We start from the raw sequence: 24,491 nt of genomic DNA on the forward strand, positions 1-24,491 counted from the left end.
CGGTCACCGGATTTGACGCCTTTGGACTGTGGGTTTTCACTACGGACAACATTTATGCACTAACGCTACCACGGAACGTAGAAGAGTTGATGAACCGGATCCGTCCCCCCATAACATCAGTGCGATGGACGTGCTTATCCGAGTATAGGAGGAATTCGAGTATCGATATGACATTGTTCGTGCCGCTGGTGGAGGACGTATTGTACATATGTCATCTAAAATAGAGAGATTCTTAAATGTGTGTCCTAAGTTTCATGGCATTAAGACTCACTGTTTAATAAACATATGCGTTCTAAATATGGATATTTCTTTTGAAACACTCTTTATTTACAGCCAACATCGGGATGCGCAGTAACTGTAAGTTCTATATTTATCTACTAAACTCACTGAAATTTCCACTGAAATACTTTAAAGTATGTGTGTTTCCGAAAAGAGTTCTGAAACAGTTGTAAATGTAGTGATTTGGGAAGCATTTAACGTCAAAGTATATAGCTTCTAAGGTTATCGTTCGGTACAGAAACTGTGAAATGGTGGCAGGGAGATATTTTTTGACATACTTCAGGGCCCTAAAAGTCTCTGATCACAAAAATCGCTGCACGAGGCGTCGACGTATATAGAGTGGTGACACTATGAGAGGCGTGTTCTTGTTGCAGAGGACTCAATATGGCGGTTTCCCATTGCTCCTACATTGTAGTACAGCAAATTGTTACCTTCGTTTTGACCATACCCGCAGATGGCATCCTGGTCGTCGTACCAGCCCCCTTCATATCGCGCAAACTTTGACAATTGCAGGCACTGACGCCCTACCCCAGTATGTAGCCTCTCTGTGTACTATCTCCAACAAAGAGGCTGCTGCTTCCGCTCGGACCGCCCTCAGATTAAAGCTACCGTCTGAATTTCTAATCTTACCTAATATACGCTGAGATGACAAAAGGGATAGCAATATGCACATATACAGTTCACGGTAGTATCATGTACACAAGGCATAAAAGGGCATTGTATCGGCGGAGTTATCATTTACACACGGGTGATACATGTGAAACGGTTTACGACGTGACTATGGCCGCACTATGGGAATTGACAGACTCTAAATGCGGAATGGTAGTTGGAACTAGACGTATAGGACACTCAATTTCGGAAATCGTTAGGAAATTCAATAACTCAAGAGCCACAGTGTCAAGTGTGTGCAGAGAACACCAAATTTAGGCATTATATCGCACCAAGGACACCGCAGAAATCAGTATAAAAAGTTGGTACAGATGTATAAAAATGCGTAAAAACAGAGTAAGAAAACACTCACTGAAAAACATTGATAAAATTACATGAAATCCACATACTAGAAAACAAAAACAACTAGATTTCACCAAGAACGTATTTAATACATTCATATGTAAAATATAAATTTTTAATTCTCGAACATGGACACAAAGTATCTGGTCAACGTTACGTCGTGGTGTTTGACTGCAAATTGACTAACTGTAAACGTAGAAGCATTAGATAAAGAAAACCACCACATGGCAGTATTATGGAAATTATGAAAATTGTATGTTTTAATATACAAAAGTAAAGATAAAATTCACTAATACAATATACACTACTGGCCATTAAAATTGCTACACCAAGAAGAGATGGTGATGATAAACGAGTATTTTGGACAAATACATTATACTAGAACTGACATGTGATTACATTTCAACGCAATTTGGGTGCATAGATTCTGAGAAATCAGTACCCAGAACAACCACCTCTGGCCGTAATAACGGCCTTGATACGCCTGGTCATTGAGTCAAACAGAGCTTGGATGCCGTGTACAGATACAGCTACCCATGCAGCTTCAACACGATACCACAGTTCATCAAGAGTAGTGACTGGCGTATTGTGACGAGCCAGTAACTCGGCCACCATTGACCAGACGTTTACAATTGGTGTGAGATCTGGAGAATGTGCTGGCCAGGGCAGCAGTCGAACATTTTCTGTATCCAGAAAGGACCTGCAACATGCGGTCCTGGATTATCCTGCTGAAATGTAGGGTTTCGCAGGGATCGAAAAAAATGGTTCAAATGGCTCTGAGCACTATGGGACTCAACTGCTGTGGTCATAAGTCCCCTAGAACTTAGAACTACTTAAACCTAACTAACCTAAGGACGGCACACAACACCCAGCCATCACGAGGCAGAGAAAATCCCTGACCCCGCCGGGAATCGAACACGGGAACCCGGGCGTGGGAAGCGAGAACGCTACCGCACGACCACGAGATGCGGGCTCGCAGGGATCGAATGAAGGGTAGAGCCACGGGTTGTAACACATCTGAAATGTAACGTCCACTGTTCAAAGTGCAGTCAATGCGAACAAGAGGTGACCGAGACGTGTAACCAATGGCACCCCATACCACCACGCCGGGTGATAAGCCAGTATAGTGATGACGAATACACGCTTCCAATGAGCGTTCACCATGATGTCACCAAATTCGGATGCGACCATCATGATGCTGTAAACAGAACCTGGATTCATCCGAAAAGATAACGTTTTGCCATTCGTGCACCCAGGTTCGCAGGCGCTCCTGTTTGTGATGCAGCGTCAAGGGTAACCGGAGCCATGGTCTCCGAGCTGATAATCCCTGCTGCTACAAACATCGTCGAAGTGCTCGTGCAGATGGTTGTTGTCTTGCAAACGTCCCCAACTGTTGACTCAGGGATCGAGACGTGGCTGCACGATCCGTTACTGCCATGCCGATAAGATGCCTGTCATCTCGACTGCTAGTGATACGAGGCCGTTGGGATGCAGCACGGCGTTCCTTATTACCCTCCTGAACCCACCGATTCCATATTCTGCTAACAGTAATTGGATCTCGACCAACTCGAGCAGTAATGTCGCGATACGATGAACCGCAATCGCGATAGGCTGCAATCCGACCTTTGTCAAAGTCGGAAAAGTGATGGTACGCATTTCTCATCCTTACACGAGGCATCACAACAATGTTCCACCAGGCAATGCCGGTCAACTGCTGTTTGTGTATGAGAAAGCGGTTGGAAACTTTCCTCATGTCAGCACTTTGTAGGTGTCGCCACCGGCGCCAACCTTGTGTGAATGCTCTGAGAAGCTAATCTTTTGCATATGACAGCATCTTCTTCCTGTCGGTAAAATTTCGCGTCTGTAGCACGTCATCTTCGTGGTGTAGCAATTTTAATGGCCAGTAGTGTAGTATTAAATGACAAATAACTTTCAATTATTCTATTACATTACCAGGTTTATTATTTAACAAATATCCAGCAGTTGCAAGTGGTTCGGCGAAAATTATTAACGCAAAATGGCGTCAATGTATAAAGATGTAAATACAACTAGTGATCATTCAGTTGTTCAATAAAATGAGTTACCAATTATACGTAATTTAGTATCCAGAAATTCATATACAAATAATAGTATATTGGAAATCTAGATCATAACATAAAACCAAACTATAAAGTTGCACGTAAGTCACCAGGATGTATATTTTGTTCTGTGACAGCCTTGTAAAGACAAGAATTACTGTATAACAAAATTAAAAATAAAATTATATACATTTATAATGATAGGTTACAAAAGGTGAATGTGTACTTTACATTCTCAATAAAATGACCTCATGGCATTTAAGACTATGTTATATTAATGAATTTTCTTTATATTCTCAGGCAAATGATCTCATGTGATTTAAGACTATTTTATGTTAATGGATTGTATCAGTACTTCTTTATTTCAGAACATATGACTCCCGCAACCACCTTGTAGTACTGCTGTCTGCCTGTCTTCTTTACTTTTACGTGTACCGTTAGCCAGCTGGCATTAAAATGTCATCAGGTAATGTAGACCAGATACTTATACTCCATGTTTGACAAACTCTGCTTATGTTTTACATATGAACACATTTACTTTGTTGCGTTTCTGGCTTTCTTTGTTTTTTACAATGTGGATTTCACGCAACTTTATCAGTGTTTTTCACTGTTTGCTTCTTCCGTTTCTACGATGCATATCCCATGCAACTGTTCCAGTGCTTTCTACTGATACCTTTCTACATACTTCTCTTGCCGAACCTCTGTGAACACCATAGGGCCGAAACATGTAAAGCTGAATAAAATTAATAATTACAGTGGTCTTGACTAATATCAATCTTCAGTGCATTAAACATGGACGTTACATCACACAAACCATTTACTGTACGCATTTCGTTGATAAGCAGAGCAAATCAGCTTACTGTTCAACAAAGAAAGATTTATACTAACTCCTGGAAATGGAAAAAAGAACACATTGACACCGGTGTGTCAGACCCACCATACTTGCTCCGGACACTGCGAGAGGGCTGTACAAGCAATGATCACACGCACGGCACAGCGGACACACCAGGAACCGCGGTGTTGGCCGTCGAATGGCGCTAGCTGCGCAGCATTTGTGCACCGCCGCCGTCAGTGTCAGCCAGTTTGCCGTGGCATACGGAGCTCCATCGCAGTCTTTAACACTGGTAGCATGCCGCGACAGCGTGGACGTGAACCGTATGTGCAGTTGACGGACTTTGAGCGAGGGCGTATAGTGGGCATGCGGGAGGCCGGGTGGACGTACTGCCGAATTGCTCAACACGTGGGGCGTGAGGTCTCCACAGTACATCGATGTTGTCGCCAGTGGTCGGCGGAAGGTGCACGTGCCCGTCGACCTGGGACCGGACCGCAGCGACGCACGGATGCACGCCAAGACCGTAGGATCCTACGCAGTGCCGTAGGGGACCGCACCGCCACTTCCCAGCAAATTAGGGACACTGTTGCTCCTGGGGTATCGGCGAGGACCATTCGCAACCGTCTCCATGAAGCTGGGCTACGGTCCCGCACACCGTTAGGCCGTCTTCCGCTCACGCCCCAACATCGTGCAGCCCGCCTCCAGTGGTGTCGCGACAGGCGTGAATGGAGGGACGAATGGAGACGTGTCGTCTTCAGCGATGAGAGTCGCTTCTGCCTTGGTGCCAATGATGGTCGTATGCGTGTTTGGCGCCGTGCAGGTGAGCGCCACAATCAGGACTGCATACGACCGAGGCACACAGGGCCAACACCCGGCATCATGGTGTGGGGAGCGATCTCCTACACTGGCCGTACACCACTGGTGATCGTCGAGGGGACACTGAATAGTGCACGGTACATCCAAACCGTCATCGAACCCATCGTTCTACCATTCCTAGACCGGCAAGGGAACTTGCTGTTCCAACAGGACAATGCACGTCCGCATGTATCCCGTGCCACCCAACGTGCTCTAGGAGGTGTAAGTCAACTACCCTGGCCAGAAAGATCTCCGGATCTGTCCCCCATTGAGCATGTTTGGGACTGGATGAAGCGTCGTCTCACGCGGTCTGCACGTCCAGCACGAACGCTGGTCCAACTGAGGCGCCAGGTGGAAATGGCATGGCAAGCCGTTCCACAGGACTACATCCAGCATCTCTACGATCGTCTCCATGGGAGAACAGCAGCCTGCATTGCTGCGAAAGGTGGATATACACTGCACTAGTGCCGACATTGTGCATGCTCTGTTGCCTGTGTCTATGTGCCTGTGGTTCTGTCAGTGTGATCATGTGATGTATCTGACCCCAGGAATGTGTCAATAAAGTTTCCCCTTCCTGGGACAATGAATTCACGGTGTTCTTATTTCAATTTCCCGGAGTGTATAAAGATAACATTAAAGTATAATTGGACACAGAGTAAGCAAAGACACATTGTTATGTAACATGACGTACTGAACTTCTGTGCAATTATTTAAAAAAAATTGCAAATAATGTTATGTTTAAGTATCAAGTTTTAAGTTAATAAACCGTGATCTGGTAGACTACATGTGGTAGCTTTAATTAATAAGTACATTACACTTTGCGAGGTATTTTACCAGTGATAGCTTCACTGTTTACGTGGGAAACGTTTCATTCAGATACTTTATCTCAGAACTGCAATGTCAATACCTACACTGTCCAGTTGCATTAATGGACCACCTGTAAAAGCCTGAAGAGCCATTTTTTGCAGTGCGGACCGCTGGGAGACTTTCAGACAGAGTGTCAGTGACGCTCTGGGAGGTACCGACGGCGATGTGGAGCCATGCCGACTCTAGTACAGCGACCAGCTGTGCAAGGTATCTCGATCGAGGGTCTATGGCACGAACAGCCCGATCCAGGTAGTCCCAAGGATTCTAGATCGGTTTTAAAGGGAGCTTTTTGGCCAGAGGAGTACGGCAAACTCATACTGCTGCTCTTCGAACCACGCTCGTACAACTGCGAACTGCTTGAAACGTTGCTTTGTTGTGCTGGCGATGTGGCCGAGCGGTTCTAGGTGCTTCAGTCCGGAACCGCGCTGTTGCTACGCTCGCAGATTCGAAGCCTGCCTCGGGCATGGATGTGTATGATGTCCTTAGGTTAGTTAGGTTTAAGGAGTTCAACGTTCTAGGGGACTGATGACCTCAGATGTTAAGTCCCATAGTGCTCACAGCCATTTCAACCATTTTTTGAACCGACTGATCATGAAATCCATGTCTCCACTTCCGCTCACCTTGCCAACATAATAAAGTTTTTCATTTCAACTTGAGAATTCTTAGCAGCTACTTCCACACCGAATGAATGTTAACTACCACGGATAATGACGTAACTTCCGATTTACCTTAAGCATGAAGTGCATCTTTTGCTTCGTGTTTAGGCAAATTGATTTCTCTAGTTTTTCCCACAGATGATCGCTGGTGTTTAGGACGGAGCTCTGCTCGGAGTAATCTGTGACATAGCGAAAGCGTTTGTTGGGGAACTACATATTTGTCTGCAGACTGCTTTGAAATTCCTTATCTGATACGGTACATTCTACCAGTCCGACTTCCCAGAGGTCGCGTACAGTCTTAATTCTTTATCTTGTAATCTAACAACCAGTTTCACAGCTAGTGTATTAAAGAAAAAGGAAATCACTTTCCTTTCCACTTTCGTGGAGACTCTAACTCCGTTTCAGTACACAACTTTGAAATAAGGCCCATACTTAGATTCTGTTAATTTGGGTACAGTCATTACTCTTCTCGGAACCAAGAGAATATAATATATTGCCACAACAGGTCATTTTCTATTAACCTGAATGGATACATCACATCAACATAAGAGAAACCATGAACCATGAATCACTGTAATGCAGGTTTTCCCATAATTTTCCTCATGGCGGCTCCCTTCTAATACTTACAATATCACGACCCATCCTTTCACTAATATTAATAAGAGAGATTCTCTTGCAATAAATGATTTACGGTAATATTAAGTTTTATATTTCACATTTAAGTACAGTATAACATCCATTACACACCTTTTCACTCATTCAGAACTTTTCAATACTATTACTAATTCACTGACTCGCGTGGGCTTGAGGAGCAATAAAAATCTCTCATATGCATTGTTTGTCTAACTATTTCAAACTTCCACCTTGAACTGTGTTTATCTTAGTCATAACAGGGTGGCGCCAAGCGGCACCGCAAGGTGCTGCGCGACAACATCCAGGGCATCACGAAGCCCGTCATCCGCCGCCAGGCTCGCAGGGGCGGCGTGAAGCGCATCTCCACAGTGCACTTCTCCACAGTCAGTGCACTTCCACACGAAAATGTTGTAGGACGCTGCAGAAAAACGAACAGTGCTCTTTAACTTCGGCGAGCGTCTGAGTCTTGGTACTTAAGGTTTGAAGTGCGGGTGTTCTTCATCTCTGCCGGTAAAATGGAAATAAGCGTTTGGAGTCATTGGCCGGAGGCCCCTTGAAAAAACGGTGCAGGCCCGGCCGCCTTGGTGCAGGGCTTAGTTCATTCGACGCCACATTGGGCGACCTGCGCGCCGGATGGGGATGAAATGATGATGAAGACAACACAACACCCAGTCCCTGAGCGGAGAAGATCCCCGACCCAGTCGTGAATCGAACCCGGGCCCGGAGGACTGCAATCCGTCACGCTGCCCATTCAACTATCGGGGCGGACATCTCTGCCGGTGATCTATGTACACTGAAAGAATTATCACAATATTTTCATTTATTTTACATTCTGAACTTACAACCCATGTGACATCCTTGATATTACTAAGCGACAGCCGGGGTGTTGGGAAACAGTGTGTGTGTAAAGCTCTGGCATAATGCCACAACACTGAAACAAAACCCAATGCGAATCAGTACTAGTCAATTCTAGCCAAAATTTGTTTATTGCTGAGTGCTCCCGAAACGACAAAGTGTCGCTTGTGAAAACACCGAATTCAGTCATCTAACTGCTGAAAATTGCAAAAGTACTTTACTTTAGGAACAATTGGTACACTGTATTATTATTCGATAATTTTCAGGATGAACTGCTTCTAATGTGAAATTTTCAGCAAATGTTGATAGTTGCTTGCAGTCTTCACTACCAGCTATACATGACCAGGCATTGTACGGCAAGTTTCTAGTTATAATTGGTGACTCCGGGAAACGTCTCCGCACTATAATATCAGTGAAACAGATTTTGACAAGAGTCACCACCTTCGATTAAGCCCGGGAGACAAGGTTAACACTGTCGTTATATACCATTTCTAATTTTTGTTTGATCTGCAGCTTCTTCTTTGCGACGTCTCAACAAAGAAACAAGTCTCTTGGTAAATGGTGAAAGATATGAGTATCGTAAAGTCACAGATAACGCAGATGTCTCAGAAACAATATGGTTTATGTTCCGCTTTAATAAATCTAACCGAATTTGTTTCCTCGCCAAGCGCTTCTGTTGCCTGTTAGCTCCATAGCCAACACGAATCTCCCACGAATCTCGGGCTGAATGACCATACACTCTACTCAGAAGGTCTCAACTGCTTGTGCACTATAGTCACAGCGAAGCTGCTATCGCTCAGTTACGTGCTCCTGAGCCACTATGATGCAATCCGTCATTCCAACTCGCAACTGAAGCACCTAGGATTGCTGGGTCTGCCTCCTTCCCTTCACGAGAGTTCGTTTCCGACGTACCGATTTCGCGAGTGCCAAGCAGATATGTTTCTTAATCCCGTCAGGAGAATGCGTGGGTTGTTCCTCCCCCAAAGCCCTGGCAACAGTGAAAAATTTAAGGGGAAAATAAGCTGGAGATATGAATTGAGGTTTGTGTGGGGAGGGCATTGGACTTGTGTGTTCGTGCAGGAATGTTGACCGTAGTGCTTCGGTGGTGTAATGACCAGCATTTCTGCCTACTAAGCAAATATCTGGTTCGAGTCCCGACCGCGGCAAAAATTTTAATCCATTTCCTCAGCTTCCAACGTTATCGTAAATTTATGGATCCCTCGGTTGAACCTGTGCTGCAGCGCTACCGGTAAAAACTTTGTGTTAACGAAACTATTTTGGCCAGCCGGAGTGGCCGAGCGGTTCTAGGCGCTACAGTCTGGAACCGCGCGCCCGCTACGGTCGCAGGTTCGAATCCTTCCTCGGGCATGGATGTGTTTGATGTCCTTGGTTAGTTAGGTTTAAATAGTTCTAAGTTCTAGGGGACTGATGACCAAAGAAGTTAAGTCCCATAGTGCTCAGAGCCATTTGAACCATTTTGAACCATAGTTTTTGAGCAGCCATAAAACCTTATAACGCAGGTTTATTAATAAACTTTGTAAAGTTTAACGACAGAAATTACACTGAGATAAAAAAATTGGAAGAATTTTTGACTGGGACCTCCGCTTTGCTGTTTATGAAAACCCGTAATAACAGATTACATGGAAAAAAATTTTAAAAATCATTTGATTACACTCATAACTTTACTGCACTATTGCGTTGTTGTCATTCTCGTAGAGCGACTGGTACACCTGCCACGGATGTTCTGCATACAGCTATTTTCTCAGCGCGTGATATTCTGTTTACTAAACTACAGGACGGCTCCGTCCATCAATCTATGTTGCAAGGGGTTAATCACCCTGCTGGAGCAAATGTAATCTCGGTGTATTACTCACTTGCTATAACGACAATTCACCGGCGCTGCCTGAGACATAAAATATCTTTGCCCCTGTTAACAGAGAGCTGCTATAGAGTCGCAGGTCAGAGCAGTCTCTGCGGCAGTTGCAGTCGCTCGCTGCTACACTGTAGTTGTAGCCTGTCGCTGGTACAGCGCCGTTTATAGTTAGTAGTTGTTAAAGTCACAGTGCAGAACAAATTGTAAAATTTTATTATATAGAACTGAATAATAATTGTGATCAGCCGCAGAGCTAAATGGTACCATGGAATGAAATGATGATGAACAAATGAATAATTGTTAATATAATGAAAAATCAGCAGTTTAATTAAGTCAACCAACTATTGTCAGGTAAATTTTATTATTTTTATTGGCACGCGCGTAGTTAAGTCACTTGTCTGAGATATTAATACGAATTTGTTTCGATCTTTTCTTTTGTGATTCGTCAGCACCGGTTGACCCAGATTTGTAATATATTCAATTTTTCCGCGTAATTTATTGCAGGTCTTTACCAATAACGTGAAAAGTTTTCAGAATATAATTGCTTTTACCAGTCAACTATAGAAGTACAATTTCCCCTTAAGTCAATGCCACTCTCGATCCAGTCACTTATCTAAATTAAAATGTTCCAGAATTTTTGTCAGATCATAGTCATGTGTTCTTTACAATCAGACGACCAGCTGTGCAGCTGTGTCACTAAGTGAAGTCAGTTTTCTCGTAATTCAGATCTCAGACAAATCTTATCCAGTATTATTAGAAGATAGGCCAGCATTGCACTAAGCTTTGTCATTTACGAGCAGATATATAGACAGCGTTATCCGGCGACACCATCACAAGGTAAGAATTTTTCAGGTCATTTCTCACGAACAGATTCAGATTGATTTCAGAGGGCCATGGCGTAGCGCTGCTTACGTCAGAATTTATCAGTTTTTCATGATTAAGATTTCTCAGTTTTCATACGTCGGAATTTAATTATCCAAATTTAATTAGTTGTGTTTTCATTTTCTGTTCGGGAAGATTACACATAATTATATATATATTTCTTTTTATACGCGAAGGTTACAATGTAATAAGCATGTTGACAATTTTTGGTATTGTTTCCTGTAAATAATGAAATAAATAATTTTTTTATAAAAACGTTCGTGTTCAGAAAATGCGTTTCTCGCAAATTTTCGATTTTCTGCTAAGATGCTCTTGGTAGTTGCTTATATTGCTATGAGGTGACGAGTTGGTGAGGTGTCACACGCTATAGATTCTAAGATATCTTGTGCGTTTCCCATGATATCTTGTTAACCAATATTGTAATATGAAAGTGGTTTCACTCAGCTTCAACACCTCAAAGATCCGCAGTTGGTGACAGTACGTTCCCCCCCCCCCCCAAAAAAAAAAAAAAAAAAAAAAAAAACCTTTTCCATGAAAGGCATGGACGAAACCGGTTTTATAGGAAATCCAATTCATTTAAAATCACCAAAATTCCGTCAAGCACCATTCTACAGTACAAAAAAACGTGTTCGCAGTTGTGAACCAGCTTCCTCTGTACATTAGAATGACGACAGTGAAAATTTCTGTCGGTCCGAAACTCGAACCCGGATTTCTCGCTTTACGCGAGCGGTCATCTTAACCACTTAGGTTATCTGTGCACGAATCAAATGTCGTCGTCCATATATTATATCATGCATTCTTACGTTACGTATATTCCCGTCCGGAAAGGAAATATTGATTTAAAGTCGGTGGCGTGATATCGACGAATAAATACTAAACAGCAGTACCCGTGTTATGAAGAAATAACATGTAACGCTCCTTCGGAAAGTCATGCATGCCAGAAGGAACATGGCATCTTACTTATCAGTGACACAGGCACTCCTGTTTAGTACCATTCTAAAGGTCTAGCGATTTTGTCAACCGAAATGCAACGAACAATTTGAGCCGGGAGAGCATGTGCCCCATGAAGCTAGTGCTGACATAATTCACATCACCTGTCCACTGCGAAACCAATCGAATATGCCCGTACAAAATAACTACGTCTACCTTTTTATGATACTGATACGACTCACAATACAGCATTAAAAATAAGACATACTTTAAATTATTGTGTTATGGGCTCATACAGCAACCTACATAGCTTGTGCGTAGATGTGGCCCTGCTGCTAACGACAAGCCTGATTGCATTCATGCCGCATGCAAAGTGAAATTTGACATGTAGGCTCAGTTAGCTACTGTGCAACAGGATTTGTGTTTACGTTTTTCAAACCTACATGCCTTCTTCATCAGAGTTATTTTAACAAGTCAATCTACACTGCACGGCGAGCAGTGATAAAAATTAATCCACGCCAAAAGGAAGGATGTAGCGATATGAACGTATAAAGATAAAACACATCCGTGCAATACACAACACAAATTTTAGATTTCACGTCCCTTGTAACATCGCTTTCTCCGTAACATTTATTTTAGCAGTAACGGTATTTCAGTAACATTAATCAGCAAATTGGTAGCATTACAATGACAGAAATATTTGTGTGTATCCTTTCATTCTCCATAAAAAACACATCGACACGTAAACACGCAGCACGTCTGAGTACCTCATCCACACAGTCGAGGCATGAAAGACGTTACCAACAAGTAGCAAAGATAATTATTATTCCTCTTGAAAACTTCTTATGTTTGACCTCCCTCTTAGGAAACTTCTTTGCGAAAGGTGTAATAGCGTGACTAGCGTACTTCTCATGATAGTTGTGGTATAGCCTGTATCCAATACCAGGTGCGAAATCTTTAATTTTCTACTTCTCTTAGTGTAACGTTTCAGTATGCTTTCCAACGCGCAGGTTTTCTAGGACATTAGATAAACTGTTATAACTATACCTGCAACGTTATCTCTGAGCTGTGTCTGAACGGAACGATCAATGCCGTCTCGTTCTAAAAGAATGCAAAGACTTAGTTTAATATGCGGAATACTGTGCACTGTGCACTGTGCCCCAGACATAATATAAATGGGTCACTTTGAATGTAGAAATTAGTGTGCAGATTCCTAAATGTGGCAAGGTACAGACTCCCAAACGTGATTCTCAAAACGTAATGTTACAGTTTTGAAAAGAGACTAAGTAGTCGTGAACAGTTTATGCGAAAGCACAGTAATGATCGTTATGTGTTAATGGTGATACAGACTCGAACACTGCAACTAGTATTACATGACGATAGCATCTGTTGTCTATTAGAGGAAATTTAATTTCATTAAACCGAATTACTAACGCTTGCTCACGAGAAGTAACTGTCTGTGATACACTCGACAGTTTCCCCAGCGACAATCAGAAGTTGAAACAATTGACTGTTGCGTGCTATAATTATAAGTGGTTGTCAGTGCAACTTCTGGATTACATGGAAAATTGCATATGATCACCGTTTCACGATCGCAATACGCAGCAGGTGGTCTTGGCCCTAACGATTATCTTTACTGAACAACGGAAACGCTACTCTGCTCCGCTCTGACCAAATACCTGAAACAAATACCTGTAAGAAATTACTGTCTTGCAAGTGTACTTGAAATTAGCGCAGCTGCTTGCCAAAACTCAAAACTCTCGTAAGGAATGCAGCTAGCTGACCGCTTAGTAGTTGTTGTTGTTGTGGTCTTCAGTCCTGAGACTGGTTTGATGCAGCTCTCCATGCTACTCTATCCTGTGCAAGCTTCTTCATCTCCCAGTACCTACTGCAACCTACATCCTTCTGAATCTGCTCAGTGTATTGATCTCTTGGTCTCCCTCTACGATTTTTACCCTCCACGCTGCCCTCCAATGCTAAATTTGTGATCCCTTGATGCCTCAAAACATGTCCTACCAACCGATCCCTTCTTTTAGTCAAGTTGTGCCACAAACTTCTCTTCTCCCCAATCCTATTCAATACCTCCTCATTAGTTACGTGATCTACCCACCTTATCTTCAGCATTCTTCTGTAGCACCACATTTCGAAAGCTTCTATTCTCTTCTTGTCCAAACTAGTTATCGTCCATGTCTCACTTCCATACATGGCTACACTCCATACAAATACTTTCAGAAACGACTTCCTGACACCTAAATCTATACTCGATGTTAACAAATTTCTCTTCTTGAGAAACGCTTTCCTTGCCATTGCCAGTCTACATTTTATATCCTCTCTACTTCGACCATCATCAGTTATTTTACTCCCCAAATAGCAAAGCTCCTTTACTACTTTAAGTGTCTCATTTCCTAATCTAATTCCCTCAGCATCACCCGACTTAATTTGACTACATTCCATTATCCTCGTTTTGCTTTTGTTGATGTTCATCTTATATCCTCCTTTCAAGACATTGTCCATTCCGTTCAACTGCTCTTCCAAGTCCTTTGCTGTCTCTGACAGAATTACAATGTCATCGGCGAACCTCAAAGTTTTTACTTCTTCTCCATGAATTTTAATACCTACTCCGAACTTTTCTTTTGTTTCCTTTACTGCTTGCTCAATATACAGATTGAATAACATCGGGGAGACGCTACAACCCTGTCTCACTCCTTTCCCAACCACTGCTTCCCTTTCATGCCCCTCGACTCTTATAACTGCCATCTGGTTTCTGTACAAATTGTAAATAGCCTTTCGCTCCCTGTATTTTACCCCTGCCACCTTCAGAATTTGAAAGAGAGTATTCCAATCAACATTGTCATAAGCTTTCTCTAAGTCTACAAATGCTAGAAACGTAGGTTTGCCTTTTCTTAATCTTTCTTCCAAGATAAGTCGTAAGGTCAGTATTGCCTCACGTGTTCCAACATTTCTACGGAATCCAAACTGATCTTCCCCGAGGTCCGCTTCTACCAGTTTTTCCATTCGTCTGTAAAGAATTCGCGTTAGTATTTTGCAGCTGTGACTTATTACTCTGATAGTTCGGTAATTTTCACATCTGTCAACACCTGCTTTCTTTGGGATTGGAATTATTATATTCTTCTTGAAGTCTGAGGGTATTTCACCTGTCTCATACATCGTGCTCACTAGATGGTAGAGTTTTGTCATGACTGGCTCTCCCGAGGCCATCAGTAGTTCTAGTGGAATGTTGTCTACTCCCGGGGCCTTGTTTCGACTCAGGTCTTTCAGTGCTCTGTCAAACTCTTCACGCAGTATCTTATCTCCCATTTCGTCTTCATCTACATCGTCTTCCATTTCCATAATATTGTCCTCAAGTACATCTCCCTTGTATAAACCCTCTATATACTCCTTCCACCTTTCTGCCTTCCCTTCTTTGCTTAGAACTGGGTTTCCATCTGAGCTCTTGATATTCATACAAGTGGTTCTCTTCTCTCCAAAGGTCTCTTTAATTTTCCTGTAGGCAGTATCTATCTTACCCCTAGTGAGACAAGCCTCTACATCCTTACATTTGTCCTCTAGCCATCCCTGCTTAGCCATTTTGCACTTCCTGTCGATTTCATTTTTGAGACGTTTGTATTCCTTTTTGCCTGCTTCATTTACTGCATTTTTATATTTTCTCCTTTCATCAATTAAATTCAATATTTCTTCTGTTACCCAACGATTTCTATTAGCCCTCGTCTTTTTACCTACTTGATCGTCTGCTGCCTTCACCACTTCATCCCTCAGAGCTACCCATTCTTCTTCTACTGTATTTCTTTCCCCCATTCCTGTCAATTGTCCCCTTATGCTCTCCCTGAAACTCTCTACAACCTCTGGTTCTTTCAGTTTATCCAGGTCCCATCTCCTTAAATTCCCACCTTTTTGCAGTTTCTTCAGTTTCAATCTGCAGTTCATAACCAATAGATTGTGGTCAGAATCCACATCTGCACCAGGAAATGTCTTACAATTTAAAACCTGGTTCCTAAATCTCTGTCTTACCATTATATAATCTATCTGAAACCTGTCAGTATCTCCTGGCTTCTTCCATGTATACAGCCTCCTTTCATGATTCTTGAACCAAGTGTTAGCTATGATTAAGTTATGCTCTGTGCAAAATTCTACAAGGCGGCTTCCTCTTTCATTCCTTCCCCCCAATCCATATTCACCTACTATGTTTCCTTCTCTCCCTTTTCCTACTGACGAATTACAGTCACCCATGACTATGAAATTTTCGTCTCCCTTCACTACCTGAATAATTTCTTTTATCTCGTCATACATTTCATCTATTTCTTCATCATCTGCAGAGCTAGTTGGCATATAAACTTGTACTACTGTAGTAGGCATGGGCTTTGTGTCTATCTTGGCCACAATAATGCGTTCACTATGCTGTTTGTAGTAGCTAACCCGCACTCCTATTTTTTTTATTCATTATTAAACCTACTCCTGCATTACCCCTATTTGATTTTGTATTTATAACCCTGTAATCACCTGACCAAAAGTCTTGTTCCTCCTGCCACCGAACTTCACTAATTCCCACTATATCTAACTTTAACCTATCCATTTCCCTTTTCAAATTTTCTAACCTACCTGCCCGATTAAGTGACCTGACATTCCACGCTCCGATCCGTAGAACGCCAGTTTTCTTTCTCCTGATAACGACGTCCTCTTGAGTAGTCCCCGCCCGGAGATCCGAATGGGGGACTATTTTACCTCCGGAATATTTTACCCAAGAGGACGCCATCATCTTTTAATCATACAGTAGAGCTGCATGTCCTCGGGAAAAATTACGGCTGTAGTTTCCCCTTGCTTTCAGCCGTTCGCAGTACCAGCACAGCAAGGCCGTTTTGGTTAATGTTACAAGGCCAGATCAGTCAATCATCCAGACTGCTGCCCCTGCAACTACTGAAAAGGCTGCTGCCCCTCTTCAGGAAGCACATGTTTGTCTGGCCTCTCAACAGATACCCCTCCGTTGTGGTTGCACCTACGGTACGGCCATCTGTATCGCTGAGGCACGCAAGCCTCCCCACCAACGGCAAGGTCCATGGTTCATGGGGGGCGCTTAGTAGTATGGTGCGTAATAGCAATATGAAGTGAGTTTTTCTCACAAGCATTAAGAGGAAATTAAAGTATATTGCGATACAAAAGTAGGAAATAATTTCAGTTACATTAGTATGACAATTCAGTGCCTTCATTAGGCATTGTCACAGACAGACAGAGCAAGCAAGCCAAAGAGATTTTCACAAGATTTTTGCATACCTTTTCTTTTAATGCGTTTTAAGGGAGAGAAGAATAATTTACCAGTTTGCTGAACACAACGATTGATAATCATGGAATGGATACTAAGAAACAGTTAGTAGATCGCAGTTTCATGTTTCGCGTAATAACTCGCGGAATGAATACTGATTCCAAAGCAACTTGCGTGAGTATTGGAATTAGCGCTCACACCAAATATACAAATTCTGATACATGTTACCTCAATCTAAGTGTACTGGCAAACAGAGAAGCATTTCAATAGTCTCCTTCTACCGCCCATGACCTCCAACAGGCTGCACACCACGACTGCAGCGCCACAAGACGCCAGCGATATTGTCATCGCCCTTAACATAAACTCTGGTAACCAAGGAGGTGTTTATCAGCAATGGCTTCAAGTACAGATCCACAAAGATTAAGAAATTTACCGACATTTCTCGCCATACACGCATATTTCACTCTATGTAGAAGGCCGGAATTCGAATCACCTAACAAGTTTATATGCCAACTAGCTCTGCAGATGATGAAGAAATTGATGAAATGTATGACGAGATAAAAGAAATTATTCAGGTAGTGAAGGGAGACGAAAATTTAACAGTCGTGGGTGACTGGAATTCGTCAGTAGGAAAAGGGAGAGAAGGAAACATAGTAGGCGAATATGGACTGGGGGGAAGAAATGAAAGAGGAAGCCGCCTTGTAGAATTTGGCACAGAGCATAACTTAATCATAGCTAACACTTGGTTCAAGAATCATAAAAGAAGGTTGTATACCTGGAAGAATCCTGGAGATACTAAAAGGTATCAGATAGATTATATAATGGTAATAGAGAGATTTAGGAACCAGGTTTTAAATTGTAAGACATTTCCAGGGGCAGATGTGGATTCTGACCACAATCTATTGGTTATGAACTGCAGAATGAAACTGAAGAAACTGCAAAAAGGTGGGAATTTAAGGAGATGGGACCTGGACAAACTGAAAGAACCAGAGGTTGTAGAGAGTTTCAGGGAGAGCATAAGGGAACAATTGACAGGAATGGGGGAAAGAAATACAGTAGAAGAAGAATGGGTAGCTCTGAGGGATGCAGTAGTGAAGGCAGCAGACGATCAAGTAGGTAAAAAGACGAGGGCTAATAGAAATCCTTGGGTAACAGAAGAAATATTGAATTTAATTGATGAAAGGAGAAAATATAAAAATGCAGTAAATAAAGCAGGCAAAAAGGAATACAAACGTCTCAAAAATGAGATCGACAGGAAGTGCAAAATGACTAAGCAGGGATGGCTAGAGGACAAATGTAAGGATGTAGAGGCTTGTCTCACTAGGGCTAAGATAGATACTGCCTACAGGAAAATTAGAGAGACCTTTGGAGAGAAGAAAACCACTTGTATGAATATCAAGAGCTCATATGGCAACCCAGTTCTAAGCAAAGAAGGGAAGGCAGAAAGGTGGAAGGAGTATATAGAGGGTTTATACAAGGGCGATGTACTTGAGGACAATATTATGGAAATGGAAGAGGATGTAGATGAAGATGAAATGGGAGATACGATACTGCGTGAAGAGTTTGACAGAGCACTGAAAGACCTGAATCGAAACAAGGCCCCCGGAGTAGACAACATTCCATTAGAACTACTGATGGCCTTGGGAAAGCCAGTCATGACAAAACTCTACCATCTGGTGAGCAAGATGTATGAGACAGGCGAAATACCCACAGACTTCAAGAAGAATATAATAATTCCAATCCCAAAGAAAGCAGGTGTTGACAGATGTGAAAATTACCGAACTATCAGTTTAATAAGTCACAGCTGCAAAATACTAACGCGAATTCTTTACAGACGAATGGAAAAACTGGTAGAAGCGGACCTCGGGGAAGATCAGTTTGGATTCCGTACAAATTTTGGAACACGTGAGGCAATACTAACCTTAAGACTTATCTTAGAAGAAAGATTAAGAAAAGGCAAACCTACGTTTCTAGCATTTGTAGACTTAGAGAAAGCTTTTGACAACGTTAACTGGAATACTCTCTTTCAAATTCTGAAGGTGGCAGGGGTAAAATACAGGGAGCGAAAGGCTATTTACAATTTGTACAGAAACCAGATGGCAGTTATAAGAGTCGAGGGACATGAAAGGGAAGCAGTGGTTGGGAAGGGAGTGAGACAGGGTTGTAGCCTCTCCCCCGATGTTACTCAATCTGTATATTGAGCAAGCAGTAAAGGAAACAAAAGAAAAATTCGGAGTAGGTATTAAAATTCATGGAGAAGAAGTAAAAACTTTGAGGTTCGCCGATGACATTGTAATTCTGGCAGAGACAGCAAAGGACTTGGAAGAGCAGTTGAACGGAATGGACAGTGTCTTGAAAGGAGGATATAAGATGAACATCAACAAATGCAAAACGAGGATAATGGAATGTAGTCCAATTAAATCGGGTGATGCTGAGGGGATTAGATTAGGAAATGAGACACTTAAAGTAGTAAAGGAGTTTTGCTATTTAGGGAGTAAAATAACTGATGATGGTCGAAGTAGAGAGGATATAAAATGTAGACTGGCAATGGAAAGGAAATCGTTTCTGAAGAAGAGAAATTTGTTAACATCGAGTATAGATTTAAGTGTCAGGAAGTCGTTTCTGAAAGTATTTGTATGGAGTGTAGCCATGTATGGAAGTGAAACATGGACGATAACCAGTTTGGACAAGAAGAGAATAGAAGCTTTTGAAATGTGGTGCTACAGAAGAATGCTGAAGATAAGGTGGGTTGATCACGTAACTAATGAGGAGGTATTGAATAGGATTGGGGAGAAGAGAAGTTTGTGGCACAACTTGACTAGAAGAAGGGATCGGTTGGTAGGACATGTTTTGAGGCATCAAGGGATCACAAATTTAGCATTGGAGGGCAGTGTGGAGAGTAAAAATCGTAGAGGGAGACCAAGAGATCAATACACTAAGCAGATTCAGAAGGATGTAGGTTGCAGTAGGTACTGGGAGATGAAGAAACTTGCACAGGATAGACTAGCATGGAGAGCTGCATCAAACCAGTCTCAGGACTGAAGACCACAACAACAAAAACAACTAACGTCCAGCAAATCCACTCATATACCTTATGCAGTAAATAAGGTAGCTGAAAAGATGACTCTGAAACAGTTCTACAAAAATTTTAAAATTGGTATTTGCGGCGCCTGTAATCTTCTAATGTAATATATTTCCGTTTTATGTGTCATTCTCTCTGTGTATAGCAATGTTTTGAGAAATATATGGATATGGATCGTTGATCCGTCACTCACTTGTCACCTGGAGAGCTTGTGTGAGCTGTGAAGGGATGATGACGTTTCCATACTACCAACCAACGATATTCAAGAAATGACAAAGTTCGTGTTTTAACCATGGCAAGAAATTCCTCGAGATAATTTTCGAAAGCTGTCTGTAGCCATGCAACAACGATTACGAAGGTGTTTTCGTAGCTGTGAGGGCCACACTTCATACTAAGATTGATTATTGACATCAATTATGAATGGAGATGACGTTTAATCATTTAATATCCATTATGTGGTGAATATCTCCGCCAAGTTATATACCAATGTTCCAAGACAGACAATGGGATTTTCATTATCATCGACCTTTAGCGGGAGTGTCTTCGATTCCTCTGGTTTCAGTATTTTCGTACGGAATGAAATGTCGTCGAAATCATGCTGAAACATCCCCACAGAAAATTTTTATAAATGACAGTGCTAGAAAACCTCTACGTTATTTGATTTTCAAACATCTGAGCGGAACTGAACGTACTCAGACATTTCTCTCTTTACTTATTCTGATCAACACTAAACTGACACACTATATTTTTAGCGCAACGTAATGACTTTCAATAATCCCTACAAAAGAATGGCCCTCACTAACAATAGCCTATACCTTTCACAAATCACTTGCCTCACAAAAATCTTCGTTACTCGAACTACCGCAATACAGCGAGCGCCAATACAGCCAGCTAAATAAAAGATTCTAACTACTGAAGGCATTAACTACTGACAGGCATAGTTAGGAAATGAAAGATTTTGATAGAGAACAAACAATGTATTTATCTTAATAATATTCAAAAGTCATCATATATATATATATATATATATATATATATATATATATATATATATATATATCAGTTCATAATATCCAATATTACAAATTTACTCTTTCTGATGGACACACGCCCAGATCGTCCGATATCAAAATTCTGCCATCTCTCTCCCCACATCCACCACTGCTGGCGGCTCACCTCCAACTGCGCAATGCTACGCGCTGTTCACATCCAACTGCCCAACACTACAATAGCAAATATTCCAACAATGCATCCAGCCACAGGCTGCACATAACACAGTCAGTGAATTTCATACATACATACGTGGCGTTACCAACATAAAAACCTTAACAGCCTACTTACAATGCATACACTGAATCTGGACGGATTGCTTTGTGAAGATAAAATCACACAACAGGTCTAAGGTATTCAAACGTCTATGCTCTTCTTTCAATAATAATTACAAACGAACGGAAATTTGAAGTGTTACACTATGAAACATCAGTCCCATATTTATCAAATTTTGTTGAGATGTTCATCCCATAATCGATACTAGATGATTAAACCTCCTCTCCATTCATAATTGGTGTCAATAATCAATATCAGTATGAGGTGTGATCACCACAGCTACGAAAACGCCTTCGTATTCGTAGTTGCATGACTGCACACAGCTTTCGAGTATTGTCTTGAGGGATTTCTTGCCGTGCCAGAAACACGTACTGTGCCATTTCATGAAGAGTGTTGGTTGGTGGCTGGTATGAAAACAGCTTCATCCCATCACTGCTCAGACATGCTTCCCGGACGACAAGTCAGTGGGAGATCAAGGATGCATATCCATTAATTTCTCAAGACATGGTTTACTGGAATCACCACTCCCTAATCAATAACTCCCGCGGACATAATTGTCTTTAAACGTTGCAGGTTAACGTCTTCATATGTGTACTTGAGATAATCCGTTAACCTTATAGATGACAAACTAAAACTTATGTACATAAATAATAGCGCGGGATCAGTGCACGAAAATATCTTACTGCCTCAGGAATGACTGATGCTTCCATCACCATGGGCAAAAACAAAGGAAATACACGCAAATCCGTCGCCTGCAAAACTCTCAGCAAAACAACCGCTTACACGTTTCCCCTTCTGATGAGGCCATGGCTTTTATTTTAGTGGCTAGCGACGTCATTCCCACAGTGTCAGACAAGGCCTGCGTCAGAATTAATGCCTAGCTATTGAAATTAAGTATCGTGTAAATTTAAGCTGTTTTGATGGCTAATTATACAGATACTTCATTGCATCCAGATGACATTGAGATCCTCACAAATTGCTAGTTCTGGCAGCACACAAATTGCGTTTACCGAGACGGTTGCGCCCATAATCACGGTTTTGAGGGAACTTTGTGCTCGGTTACCGTTTGAGCTAGGAACGTGGGGTAAACAGTTTTTACTTTATCCCTGACCAAAGGCCATATGTATAGCCATTCGACTGTAGCTATCTTACGGTATGTTAAGCAAGGTTTGAACGACGCACTGGAGCAGACTCCCATGCAAATTGTGTGAATCGATTAATTCCCTTTTGCAAAATATTTTACTTGGGCTGACATTAACGCTCAGCTAATGACACCATTTGCATGTGCACCATTCGGATGTTACGCTCGAAAAAAGTCAACCTCCTTATTTTACGTGCAAAAACAGTCAGTCTGAAATAACTCCTGACTGACGCGAGATTGATCGTTCAAATTTTGTCAACGGGTGTAGTGAACCTTGGTCTAAGATAGCTTTTAATCTTTTGAAATAAATTTTGCTTCATTTTAATTTTACATACAAAAATACGTTTTTCTCTGAGATTTTTGAAACCGGCCACTTGTACGAATCGTTTCAAGCTTTGTACGAAGGTAGATAAATGGATGAAGTCAACACCAAAATTTTTATCCAGTTGTCCTTATCCGTTGTCAAGATACGACCGACAACAGTCAAGCTAAATGTAGCCCGCAAAGTGTGTTCTTACGTGAACTGGGTGCGCGGAATCGGCTTAAAGTGAATCATATAAATAAAAAATGCATTATTAAGATGAAATTGAAAACTCGATTTCATAAATCTAGCTTTATTAGGGTTTTACGTACAGAGAAAAGTTCTTTTTTGTTCTTTTTTACCCGTGCCACTTCTTTGTTTCATACCTGTGCGAATCGGTCCAAAATTTGTAAGAAGGTGGATACATGTAATTTATGGTCGTCCTGTTGTTTTGTGATAGCTTTATCCGTTCCCACGATATGATAAACGTGGTTCTAATCAACAAAAATCTGCATCAGTTGCCAATCTATAGCGGTCTAATGTCAAAGTTACGGTAGAGTAAAAGCTGGGAACCGGAATGTATAGTGCTCCTACCGTAGGCCAACAAATGGCGAATATGTCCTAGGCAGACTTAGGGATACAGAAGAAGGGAACTAGCTTTTCGACTTATCAGGTAGTTTCAAAGACTTTTAAATGAAAACATTTTGACATATTAGTGTGTAGGCTAAAGTCCTTGGAGCTGTGGCCAAAATCCAGAGGATTCGACAGTCATGGAAAACAATAGACATTACAATATGGATTCTGAGTATACAGTTAATAGCTAGAGACGTTTTTTGGGGATGATAAAATATCTGTGGATCGATTTGTTACTGGGAAAGGGGGAGGGATGTCTCATGTTACTTTATTTGATACGATGTTTTGTATTATATTTGATACGATGTTTTGTATTATATTGTATGGGTACTAATACCAACAAGTAAAAAACAGCGAATATGTCACGATGTTTTGATTTAAATGTCTTTGAAGTTGCCAGACAAGTAGAAAAGCTAGTTCCCTTCTTTTACATCCGTAACTCTGCCCGTAACATATCTGACTTTGTTGTGCTATTATGGGAGCATTTGTCGTTCTGATAGTATACTGTCTGAACCGTATTGAAAGTGATCGGTACGGATACAAACATAAAAAAATCGAAATCACTAAAAAAATACCAAAATAAAAATCAGAGTGCTATTGTGATGTAAATGAAACGATTCCGTTCAATCAGAGGATTATGAAACTGAAATTTTTTTTAGACATGTTCATTGACGTTTTCATTAATTATTAGCAATTGAAGCATCGTCTTTTAAGTGAATTTAGCTCTCAGAATCGAGGTAATATGGCCTCCGGCTTAGATTAAAGTACATCAATTGCTTCAAAGGGCGTTTATAAATAAGTTTTAAAAACGAGATGGGTAGTCTTCTCACATCAAACAAACCAAATAGGGAAACTTCAGCTGCACGAAGAAAGCAGATAAAGTAAATGCAAGTAAAAGGGGTAATACAGAAAGGGACAGATATTTCAGGCAGTTTTGTGCAGTGGCAGAAAGTGTCTGTTATGTTAAATCAGTACCAAATGT

Source organism: Schistocerca nitens, chromosome 5 (assembly GCF_023898315.1).
Source record: "Schistocerca nitens isolate TAMUIC-IGC-003100 chromosome 5, iqSchNite1.1, whole genome shotgun sequence".
Classification (NCBI taxonomy): Eukaryota; Metazoa; Arthropoda; class Insecta; order Orthoptera; family Acrididae; genus Schistocerca; species Schistocerca nitens.